Below are 13,384 nucleotides of genomic sequence, written 5' to 3' on the forward strand. Positions count from 1 at the left end.
TACGGCTTGCCAAGTGATGCGGTGCATGAAGGGCATGATTGACTTAGAAAAGGAGCGGCCTTTATTTATTACTTCTACTACTGCCTCGTTGTCGCAAAAAACGGTTATGCGTTTTCTTCTCCATTGATTGCCCCAGGTGCAGCATGCGATAGTGATGGGGATTATCTCTTAAAAGGCTGATGATTCGGATTGGGGAAAAGAAGGTGGCCAGATGCCAGTGAACTATGCACCCTGAAGAAAACCCCCAAAACCCACGGACGGAACTGCGTCTGTGAAAAACTGGATAGGATCTGCTAAAGTGATGACATCATCATAGAAGAAAGATATACCGTTCTAATTCTGCAGAAGAGAGGACCAGAAAGACAGGTCAGAGCAGCAGCCTTCATCTAAAGAGACCAAATCAAGCAGGGAGGGGACGAAATAAGCCAGATCCAAAAGGCGAGAAATGAAGGATCGACCTTGGGGAATTATACGCATAGCGAAATTCAGATGACCCAGGAGGGACAGAAGTTGACGTTTGGAGATGACTGGGGCGGAGAGAAAGGACTGAGAGACTTTGTGAATGCGGGACAGCTTATCTTCAGGCAGAGAAGCTACCATGGCGACTGAATCGAGGGAGATGCCTAGGAACTCGAGCTTGTTGGCTGGACTTGCAGTTTTCTCTTCAGACAGGGGAACACCAACTTGCTGAAATAAGTGGATCAGCTTAGAAAGAAAGGGGCTGGGGTGGGGTGAGGGGGGATCGATGAGGAGAAAATCATCCAGCAGATGAAGAACGGAAGGGAGTTTGTAAACATTAAGGAGAATCAAGCAAAGAGCCTCAGACAGCTTGTTGAGGAGGCAGGGGCTACTTCTGCAGCCGAAAGTGAGCCTGACAGCAAAGAAGAAACGGCGATCCCATTTGACGCCGAGGAGGTGCCATTGAGAAGGGTGCACCGGCATGACTTTAAACGCATCGGTAATATCTGCTTTGGAGAGCCAGGCTCCACGCCTCACGGTTTTTATAAGTGATATGGCATGAAATTACCGTAGCATAATACAAGGAAAATGGGGGCTTGGTAATGATGGAGTTAATACTGAAATGAGGACTGGAATGAGGAGCTGATAGATCAATAATAAGGCGCTTTTTTCCTGAATATTTTCTGGTAGCTACTCCTAAGGGACTAATACGGAAGAAAGGGAAAGGAGGAGATTTAAAAGGTCCTATCATATAGCCTTTAGAAATCTCCTTTTCGAGAAGCTGAGCTACAATTTCTGGTGAGTGCTGACTGCAGGTTTGCGCAAATGAAAGAGGAAGTGGGGAGGAGAGGGACACCAATGAAAAAGCCTTGGGAGAGACCAGTGATGAAGACGTTAACGAAAGAATGGTCTGGGTGAGATTGAAGGATGGCAGCTAGATGGGGAATTATGACAGGAGTCCAGAAATTAACATCTGGAACCACAACGAGTCCTGCTGAGGGATGAACGGCGGGGGCAAACGGACTTTGGGTGGGCGTCTTTGCAGAAGTTGCAAATATGAAGATGTTAGAATTATGATTATTGGTTGATTAATCTTTATCAATAATTATAATTAAAAATCATAATTTGACAAAATGAATTTCTTAACCAAAATCGTCATTTATGAATCGAGACCAGAGATGTCTTCTGGTGTTGTAATTGTGGCTCAACGCCTTTGATAATTACAACTGTTAAATACTCAGTAATAATTAATAACTATTACCAGAGATGTCACTGTTTAATCAACCGTTTCTACCGAAACGTATGGAACTTCAACCTTATCTTGACTGACGAATCACTCTTGCACAAAATAAACACAGAACGCCTTCTGTTATCATCTATGTGAATATTTATTAAATCATATCCTGATACACTCGCTCTTCCGATTTAATAATCTTCACCTACTCAAACATGCAAAACTCTACACAAAAGGGTAAAATATCTAACTTAACAAAATAAAGCAAAACAGCAGTGGGTGTGTATGGAATCAACCAGCAGTTATGGCAAAAATACATTCATATCATCATTACATTCCTTGGTCATCAACTTTGGTAACCCTGAGACAAAATGAAACAACAATAAAAGATACCATATATATGTGTATATATATATATATATATATATATATATATATATATATATATATATATATATATAGTGCAAAACAAAAACAAACAAAAACAAAATCATGGTTCATAGCTTATTCGACCAACCAACTTCCATTAGGCACTGGACCCTGGCTGTGTCATTGGCAAAGGTGGTGCTCTGAACCGTGGGGGAATGAATGTGAGGGACTCAATCCTGACCTGTAAACGCTTAACCTGCCTGTATGCGGTGTGTAATCTTAAAAAAAACGAATGGTTAAAACAGGTTTAGGCTTAAACCATTAGCTCTTCCAAATGATGATGGGTTTTAATATGTCTCTAAACTATCTAGATGTGAAAAGAGGGAGCAAAAGAATAAATTAATTGCAGTACCTAGGCTATAAGCCAGGTGTGTTTGTGGAGGTTGCAAGGTGTCTGCTGTGGTGGACTTAGGATTTTCTCTACTAAGTTCAGCAGAACTGGGCCAGTGGATATCTGTGCCTCGGTGGGACTGTCTACAGATGAACCAGCCTCCTTTAATAAGATTTTGCATGAAATGTCTGGCAGCATGTGTCGATTACATCATTCTTAAACACTTTTGTGAGGTCTGCTGTGCATACAGTGTTATGGAAAATTATCGTGTCAACTTACAGTTTAAGACTGTGTCCTAGAAGGTAGTTATATGTTTAACTGTTTCTGTTGAAGAAAGTTGTTAGTGATTAGTGCATGTTAGTGTGAGTTAATGAAACATGCACCTATTTAACTAGTCCTATGCACTAGTCTCTCCTTTCCCGGACATTGAGACAAGCTCTGTTCTTGGGGAGGAGAGTTTGATGTAGGACTTCATCTGGTTCAGCAAAAGCGCAGCAGCTGGGATGATGGTGTCAACCTTTTCTGACAAGCATCCAACCCACTTGATGAAGCTGCATGTCACAGTTAGGAGGAATTTGTTACCTCCTGTTAATTTTGGAGCTGGTTCTACCCAGTTGGTCTGAAGGTGGAACCAAGGTAATGTAATCCCCCTTCGCTGAAGCGGAGGTTGACTGGTTGGCTGGGATGGCTGAAACTGGCGGCAGGTTAAACATCATTTGATGTAGACCTGGGTGTCGTGAGACGTTGGAGGCCAGTGCGCCATCTGTTGGAGGGTGTGGAGTGTGGCTTTGTAGCTCCTACGGCATCCTACAGGAGAGTAATGGGCGCAGGAGAACGTGACCCCTCTTTGGTCTGTTGGAACAATGCTGAAAGCTTGGGAGGGCTGTCTGATGCCAATCTGCACATTGGAAGTGCACACTCTGGCTGTCTTAAGGAGAGGGCGTAGCCCGTCTGCTAAAAGGAGTGTGTGGCTGTGTTGTGCCTCAGTTAAAAGGGGGTCTTTTTGGCACAAGCGGTCATACAGCTCTCTACTGGTTGATGAATTTTCCAGCCAGAATGCTAGAAGCATTTCTGGTATGAACATGGATTCCAGGTGTACACCTTCCAACACTTTGGGTTGTAAGTTTTCACACCTGGGTTCTTTAAAGAGCAAAGAAAGGATGCATGAGTGCATCTGGGAGGAGTTTTCTGGGTTGCTGGGTGCAACTGTGTCCCAGAGGTGCCCATGACTGACTCTGACAAGGGCCTGAGAGGCTCTTTGGGCTCCTATAAGCTGGTGATCTGGTTTGTTGTGGAATTTTCTTATCAAAGTGGGTAGAAGTTGACTCATAACAAGAGAAAATCCAGACTTTGTCTTTATAAGTTTTATTCAAAGGCATTCAGCGTTTGAATGACTCTGTCACCGAGCAAGTCAGTTGAGCAGAGCTCCGAACGCCATTTACACACAGTATTTATACCAGAACATGACAGTGTTGTCTCAACTTCAAAGAGTCTGTGTTTTACGACCCTAGACCCTTCTCGGGTTCAGAGGTGACAAAGTTATCTAGGAACCCATCCTTCCTTCCCAACACATCATCCTAACTGTGGGTTTTAACCATTAAACTTCTGATAATGGCTTTTACAGCTTCCTTCACTAACACAGATGTTCAGAGGAGTGAGGTAACCCAAAGGTCATACACTGTGGAATGCCTACTGCAAGAATTTCCATCACACTCCCTTCTTCTGATTACAAGATACTCACAACTAAAGGAAAATTCTTCAAAACCATCACCCCTCTCAGCTAACAGATAATCCAAAGCCATTCTATTTGCAAACTCATCGTTCTAATAGCATAGGCTGATTGAATTACAAGTTGTGACTGTAGGTAGTAAGTGAGCTAGATAACATACTCCAGACCAAGTAGCAGGCAGATACAGATATGATCTATTTCCACACATCCAACCCATGTTCTGAGGACATGAGTACCCATCTCATAAAGGAAAAGTAACAAAAACCCTGGTTAATTTACCTGCCTGGCCATACAACTAACCTCCATCCGGTAAAGCTGTAAGATTAAATGTTAACACAAAGGGATCTGGAGCCAAAGATTCTGAAATAGTATAAGGATCAGTTCTGATAGGACATGACTCAAATTTATGTCTGTTGATTAAAGCACATAAAACAGATATAATAGCTTCGCAACCTACTGTCTTCCCAAGGAAATAAGGTGTACTTTCCTCCTGTGTAATACAAATATCTGAATCTTTAATCGGATTTCTATTACCCCGAATTCTATAAAGAGTTCCTGTAGACGCACACGTTAAATTAGTCTCACTAGAAAAAATGTCTGCTTTTTCTTACACTATAATTCCTCACAGTTTTGATGCATCAGTTGCCACCAAACATCATCAGTATGATCATAATAGTCAGAAAAGTGATGAATCTCTCTTTGAATTCGCTGATGAGTATTATTAGTCAGATTAACCACACATTGTCTTTGCTGTACCTTTCCCAAAATGAACACAAGAGTTATAAAAATACTTGCAATACCAATCATTAGCATCAGAACAAACCATCTTCCATATAGCTCCATCGTGACCTTGAAGTGGAATGTCCTTTCTTCTGGTACTGAAAGCAAACAGTTTTTTTTTCAAAGAAAACAAATTATAAACACAACTTAAAAAACAAAAACAAAAAAAATCCTGCTGCCTCTCCTGAGTTTCTTCTGCGCTTCAAGCTGCCGTGTTACCAGTCTGGTACAGGTGGGCGGTCGTAGGAAGCTCCTCTAGAAATATATTTAGAAACAGGAACTCTAACCTGCTGGAAGTTAAGCTTCCATAGTCCAACTAAACAACAGTGGAAATGAACACATTCAAACTTGTAATAATACCATAATGATAAATATCAAGCAATAACCATGAAAGTTAGATAAAAGCATCCGAGATTTCCTCCTCAGAGTCAGTTTCACTGTCAAAGTGGGAGAAAAGAATTTGGCTGACCCTCGTTGTCCAGGCAAAGGAGCCCCTAGTAGCCACCAAATGTTAAGAAGTTAAGGAGAATAAGCATCATGGCGCATGTTTGACTGTCTCTCTGTTGCAGACGTCACCAGTCCATCATCCAGAGAAAGGTTATGTGTAAATGTGTAGAGGTCTTCCCTGTATGTTTCCTATGTGTCTCTCACTGTGGTGTGTGTGCAGTGAGGCAAATTACCTTATGATTTCTAACTTTCAGGCAATGTGATGGCCTTAAGTAGATTCTGAAATAACATGGCACTGCCCAAGGGATTATTGTGCCCTTGTAAGAACAGTGTTCTTCAACCACCTCTTCAATCACTCGCCAGTGATCAGCTTACAGTTCTTTGTCTTGTGGTGGTCCGCTGTCCTCACACCTTTCAGGCCGTGGATGATCCAGTTGGAAGATGACTTGTGTCCTGGAAGCCAGATGAAGCTGGAGAGCTTTCCTGCAACTTTCCTGGGTGTCTAGTAGGATCTGATATGGGCCATTCCAGCCCTGGACTTCCTGTGTTTTCTCCTAAATTCTCTGACCAGAATCCAGTCGCCAGGAATAAAGGACTGGAGGGTGGAAGTGGCTGTTTCTGGTAATGCAGCCTTCACCGTCTGTGAAACTTGAGAAAACACAGTGGACAGGTTTTGACAGTAAAACAACATCCTATCTTCACACAAAGATGTGGAAGAAAATGATCTTGGCAATATCCCCATGTCCAAAATAGGAGACCTGCCACGCAGCACTTCAAAAGGACTGAGATTTGCCTGTGTCCTTTGTCTCAATCTCATATAAGTGAGAACAATAGGTAGAGCCTTCACAACATTTGGCTAATTTTCAATTCAAAGTCCCATTCTCAACCCTAAGTGCTTAACTATATGAAATTCATCAAAACATCCAACAAAATCAAAAGAATTGATCTTCTGACTTCACCTGATATACTAGCAGTGACCATCAGCTAAATATTCTGAATATCAAAAACGTGACATGATGTTTGAGGAAGGTCTGATTACAGGTCAACATTTCATAGTTTCAGAATACCCAAAGAGAATTTCAAAAATGGTCTAATCTGTAGAGATGTAAAATTTCACAAAAGAATCAACACCATACTTTCAGAGAGGTTTTCAGAATGTGGTCTTAGGGAGCTATGCACCATTTATATAAACAAAGTACAACGTCTCTCTCGCATTGTCACTAAGTCCTCACTGGAGATCTGAGCTACCCTTTTTCCCATGAGTGCTAAAACTTTTGGAACCCCATGTTACTTTATTCTGACATTCCTCTCTCCTGGCACAGGGTCCAACCCATGCGACAATCCAGCAAAAAGTTTGTACAAACATTTTCTAGTAACCAAGATCGCATAACCTAGAACCAGAGATTAATTCTGACATAACTATGTGTCACTATGAATTTAATGAAAGCGACATAAAGAAAATCCAGATGTTTTTAAGTGCAATTCAGTTCCATTAACAACAAAACACAACTTTAGTTATTCAGTTCATCAATGTCTCACTTAGAAATAAGTCACATATCATCCTGATTTGTCTTGTATGAAGATGAGTATTAGATTAATGGACATCTAATGTAATTAAGATGCATAAACCCTACAAATTCAAATCTAATAAATAATTCCCACCAAGTATAAAGTCATGACTGATTCTTTATCAAAAATATATTCCTTACTTTTGCATATCTTGAACTGTCAGCTAGCTTAATGGCACCAGGGAAAACTTTCAATCTAATAAATTACCAATGATTCTGCATGCAAAACTAATTCTTCAAACTAGTTTAAACTATTTCATTAACCTTTTAATAGTAAAACACATAAATCTAAAAGTCATCCTACATAAAAAAAAAACATGTTATTAAGGCAACAATCACTACAAGCATTTTGATTCTATTGTCTCTTAAACAGTGTTAAAACTCAGGAAGGGAGGTGCTGAGCGTTACCATGGGAGCAAAGGTGTGAACCAACCTGGTAGGTGGGCGGAGTCAGGCAGAACTAACCTCTGATTGGCAGCCTATGGGCGGGACCACAGTTTCTTCATTCCAACCCATCTTAGTGAACCTTAAACTGCAAAGCTGTTAACATGCTCCTACCTCAGAAACAAGCTGCTTCTTAACTCTCCTGAAAACTCAAAGTTTTAATCAATCTGGGATTTAGAAACATTATTCTAAACATGGATTATTGTTTCATGCAACATATAAACAAACATTCATTCCAACAAAACAAAGACAAAACATCAAAGAGAAACAAATGAACAAATTTGAAGCTTCAAGAATTAAAAGAAATTTTTAACAATCTCTTTTCAGAATATGTTTTCTCAGCCATATCTTTTAATGCTGTAATTGATCAATTTTGTTATGACAATCTTCAGGATCCTTTTTTAAAAATCAGTGCACATAGTCCAAATAGATCTCAAAGTATTTAGAAGCACAGTAACAGTTTTCTCTTAAATGAATCCAAATTTACTGATGCTGAAACCTTTTGCCAATTCTTTGTACTGTAACTCTATAATAATAACTACAATCCTGAGAGTTATTGTTATAGTTCTCTTTTTGTTTGGCTCAATTTGATCGCAGCTGTATTGCAGAATTTCTCTGCTCAGGTTAAATGCAAAGAAGTATTTTGATTCAATTCAAATTCAAAGATACTTTATTGATCCCCGAGGGGAAATTAGAAAAGTCGGCATTGACATTTTTATGGTATACCCAAACTAAACAAAACTGCACTGTTTGACTTAATCAGAAATTAAGATAAGAAGCTTGTCTCCAAACTGGACTTTTTTCCACATAGTGTTTCAAAAAGAACAAACATCATTTTCTTTAATTTGGCCTATTTAAATTTTGAGAGTTGGGGAGAAACATTAGAAAAATTACTAGAACCCCTCTTTAATAATCCAAATGCTGATAAATGTTCCAATATTTTATCTCTTAGTAATCTGAAATCACCTTGTGTACCTTTCTACTCCTATGTATTCTTTTAATCTTTAAACCCTAAGAAATTAAACAAGGAGCCTTTATTTCTTTTCTTTTCCTAAAATGAAGGATTTTACTTGTCTTGATTCTGTTATAAACATCCTAACCTTCGTTCCAAAACTAAACTCTTCAACCCCAATCTGTGTCCCCAGAGTAGATATTTTGAGTATTATTGCATTTCAAAGCCACCAAATGACTGGAACTCATCATTGGCTTAGATCTATTTTAATAGGTAATCGGTCTACCTTTAATTAAATATTATAATTTTATGGACCCAAAATCTATGGCTTATGGGCTTCAGGAGTCCAGGAACCACAAGTTGAGTACTACTGCATTGAACAATGGTGTTAACTTTCTGCAGAGATTGAAGGATTGGCTAAACATATTATTTCTGCTTGGACAATAATCAGATTTAAAATTATTAGTTCACAGCTCCTAATTTACCTCAGATCATATTTGCTTCTAACACAGTTCATAAGAAGCTTCAGACAAACATTATGCTAAAAAGCCAAAAACAAAACAAACAAAAACACAGATCTGTTTTAAAATAAAGAAAAAGCATGCTTAAAAAACGTGGTACTGTGGTGGAAAATAACTCCACGGTTCTGAAGGCCTTTTCAAGCAGAGTCTTTTAGGAAACATGAGATTAGTTTAATTTGTGTGTGGTACCACTGTCCAATCAGATTCTTTCTAAATAACCCCATTTTTCATTCTCATTTTAAAGGTTAGTTTTACCAAGGAAAATGTGTTTAACAAAACCAATTACTCTCAAAGTTTTAAAAGTTTTAGCTGGTGATATCTTAGAAAACAACAAGTGTTTTAATATTTCTGTGCAGCACAGAACTGATTAGGTTTCCTTTCCTTCTCCAAAGGGAGAAAAAAGGAAACTGCAGAACCAAACCTTTCATAGTTTTTGTCAGGACCTGATATAAGGTACAGTATAAATCAACACGCTGCATGAATCAGAAGAGGGAAGAAAAAACCTAATATAACCTCTTCCCAGCAGCTGCTGTGAAAAACAATGAATTTGTACTTTCCATAAGCGTCAGTTAACACTTGCGGACAAAAACTGCACCAAACTGTAAGTACTGTGTCAGAGACTGTATGAAGACCATCTGCAGTAGAACTAAGCCTGTTTTAATGAGGTCTCTACCCATTAGATTTATGGAATACAAACTCTGACAACAGAAAATAATACCCGAAGGAGAAACCCATCAGGTTTTACACATGCGCTGGGTTTTAAAAATACTCCTTCATGTGATCTGTCCTGAGAATAACATAGAAACACTTGGTTACTACTGAGTTTTGGAGATGTTGTAACTTCCTCTGCATTTTAATAACTTTTAATAACTAGAATAATTGACCCTGAATATTCCACGACGAAAGAGAACTTGTTTCTCTAAAAGAATTAACTGGAAAGTATCAAATGAGCTAAGTTATAACCCTTTTAAAGATACTTTTCTAACCCTAAAATAATATTTTAAACCGCTGTATCTGTCAACGTCAAGCAAGCGTCACATGAGCAGCGGTTAATAAGCATTCTTCATTGCAGAAAATAGGAAAAGATTTATGCAAATGTGTGTGTGTTTGTACGTTACCCCCATCAGTTTCTAAATCGCTCCAGAGTCAGACTGTCACACAGTCCTTTATCAGTCCAAAAAACAACCAGGCCCTTCCCTGGTCTGTTGGTGGGACATTCAATCATTCTTTGTCCACTTTAACTTCTCCAGGAGGGAGAAAGAAGAAACTTTGCTCCGGTTTCTCTTCTGCCCGCATAAGATGTGCTTTCAATATAAATCCAGTGTATCACTCTTCTGGCTCTGCAGCAGCATGGATCGTTGTCCATCTCAGTGGGTTCGGGCCAGACTTCTTCTGAGTTTCGTTTTGGTGGAAACTCACACTGCGATTTGCAACAAGCAGGCAGACAGGAAGGCAGATCTCTCTCTTTCAGGCCGTGCTGGAGAAGCGTCTCTGGCGGAGTAGCCATGGAGAAGGGCAGGTTTCTAAAATCCAGACTCAAAAACGCAGATGTTGAACTCAAATCCCGTATATGTGTGTATTTGTGTGTGAGAGAGGCAGAAGAAAAAGTTTAGTATAGTTTCAGATTTTGCACAAAGAAATATTATCAGTCAGTCAGTCAGTTGTCCACCTGCCTGTCACTTCCTTTCACAACATGAACTATACTCCTTTCTAAGACAACTTTCTTTTCGCATCTCTAATGTCCCTTTTCACTTTTACCTTCTTTTCCGACTGATCGCAATATTTAAGACAAACGAAACGTCCTTCAGGAAAGTTTTAACTTTTTTTTTTTTTTTTTTTTACTCATTTACACTTAAACTTCCACTCTGTAAAAAACCAATGTTATCTTCCAAATTAAAGCACATTTAACACAATCATCCCCACTTTTTCCTTTCATAATTTTATAAATCAGAGTATGAAGAAGGAGACACCCCTGATGCCTCAAGGTTCCGGAACCATTTTTTTTTTTACCCGTTCAGCGGCACGTCTTCCGTCTGGCTTTTCTCCTTTATGAGGTGTAGAAAATTGCTAAAAACCACCCGCAAAACCATGTGTTCTGCTTTATCCCATTGTTACCAATGAGAACCTCCCTGCAATTCCTTTGCAGGGTAACCGGGCCCTCAGCTGATGTCCTCCCTCTCGCAACTCTGGAACCTAATTAATTAGTTAGGAGATGATGGTTAATGTGTAATAAAAATAATAATATACATTATATCATACAGAGCAACTTCTCACCCAGATATATTTGAAGACAAATAGTTCGGATCCAATTGGCCAGAAGCCGCAGGCGGGCACCAGAATTCCCCTCCGTAAAATGGAGGTGGACTGAGGACAACGTCTCCAGGCAGGCCAGGCGTCCATGTCCCCCTCCTGCAATCTCCTCTGGCACGTTAGATTCTGTTCATGACGCCAAAATGGTTGTGGAATTTTCTTATCAAAGTGGGTAGAAGTTGACTCATAACAAGAGAAAATCCAGACTTTGTCTTTATAAGTTGTATTCAAAGGCATTCAGCGTTTGAATGACTCTGTCACCGAGCAAGCCAGTTGAGCAGAGCTCCGAATGCCATTTACACACATTATTTATACCAGAACATGACAGTGTTATCTCAACTTCAAAGAGTCTGTGTTTTACGACCCTAGACCCTTCTCGGGTTCAGAGGTGACAAAGTTATCTAGGAACCCATCTGTCCTTCCCAACACATCATCCTAACTGTGGGTTTTAACCATTAAACTTCTGATAATGGCTTTTACAGCTTCCTTCACTAACACAGATGTTCAGAGGAGTGAGGTAACCCAAATGTCATACACTGTGGAATGCTTACTGCAAGAATTTCCATCACAGGTGATCACAACGGATCGTTCGATGCTTGCATCCAGTGGGTTTGGCACCTCTACCTGGATCCAGAGTTGGTCCTGGTGGCAGTCAATGAGTGGGACCAGCCTGTCCAGCAGGTCCTGGCCACCAAGAAAAAGCTCTTTGTTTAATGTGCACATATAGATGGGGTGCACCAGAGTCATGTCTTCGAGTGTGATGTCCAGCTCCACCCAACTAGTGATGCATGATCGGTTTTGGGTGCGGCTGGTGATGCTTAAATCACAAGTGTCGACCTGAAATGGTTCATTGAAGGAGAGCATGGCTCTACTCACCTCCTCAAACATGACTGAGCACATCAGGTTGATCTCTGATCCTATTTTAGAATAGAAACTCAGTTGGAAACGTCCTCCATTCATGATCAGACAGTATAGACGACGTGCATGTCCATTTTGGTTCAGTTTACCTGAGAACCTTGGAAAGATGGTTTGTGGTGTTTCTCCTCGGCTCCACCCTTTTCCATCAGTTTTACCTTTAGGCTTCACGTGATGGTCTGTTTGACCGGAAGTGGTCCGGCAACTTTGACTGTGGTTTGTATTCAGTACCACCCCCCCCAGTCCAGCTGACCAAACCTACATTGTTCCCTGAACCTGTTCTTCACATGGGTTCTGGTTGAAGGCATTTCCTGATCTTCCAACGCAAGACTGTGTCATAACGTTAATGGCCAACTTGACCCACATGCAGAAAAACACAACTAAACAGAGAAGCGTTTAAGAAGTTTTATTTGCAGAACCAGGTACTGGAAACCGAGGATGCTGAGCGCCTGCAAGAGAAAAGCGAATGCAGGTAAGACACCACCAAAGAAACCTTAACAATGTGCTCTATTTGAGAGCGTACGTCCGGTTGAGTTAGGTCCGCCAGGGAGAGAGGTTATGATCCTGGAACGTCTGTGAGCAACACTGCAATGTTGGATCAAGGTGGTCCTGAGAGGACATTCGGAGGGTGGACAGGGTTCGCCTGGAGCTATGAAGCAAACATCTGATTCGGCAGCCAGCGGGTAGAAGAGCAAGAATCCAGAATCCATAAACTGTTAGAAGTCTTTCAGAGACCTCTTAGGAACTAGGCTTTGGTAACCTGAGACAGATAAGACCATTAGTCAAGGGAATAAACAGAGTCTTCACAGAAGATCAAAAACTTCACAAAATCATGAAATTGGCCAGGCTGAATACCACGAGGAGGCAAAACACTCAGGCATCGAAGTACTGGCTTGCCTCCTTCTTATAGTGCTCCAGCTGATGACACTCATGCGATACACCTGACCACCCAGAACTCAGATCCTAACGCCCCTACTGGTGGAAAAGGGTTAGTAGCAGGCAAAAATAACCAGGATCTGAGAGACTGTTCCTTTCTGCATGTATCCGTAAAACGCTAGCCACGCCCTCTGGTCTCTTGGTCGGGCGAGCACGTGTTTCCCACGCCATCTGAGCATATTTGTGGATCTCTTGCATGCTCATGGTCTTGGTTCTGCAATACATAGTAACATCATATCACACATTTTCATGAAGGTTGTGGAGGAACAGGGATTTAAAAGCATGTTCCTCCTCAATGCCGGGCGCATTGCGTCCTTGGAAGTAAACAG

At 40.6% G+C, this 13,384-nt stretch overlaps 1 pseudogene; it reads right to left on the bottom strand.

Annotated features, from left to right (window-relative positions):
* Window positions 1-333: 333 nt before the first annotated feature.
* LOC124877921 lies at window positions 334-1,210 on the bottom strand (annotated as a pseudogene).
* Window positions 1,211-13,384: the final 12,174 nt, after the last annotated feature.

This window comes from Girardinichthys multiradiatus, chromosome 12 (assembly GCF_021462225.1).
Source record: "Girardinichthys multiradiatus isolate DD_20200921_A chromosome 12, DD_fGirMul_XY1, whole genome shotgun sequence".
NCBI classification, from domain to species: Eukaryota; Metazoa; Chordata; class Actinopteri; order Cyprinodontiformes; family Goodeidae; genus Girardinichthys; species Girardinichthys multiradiatus.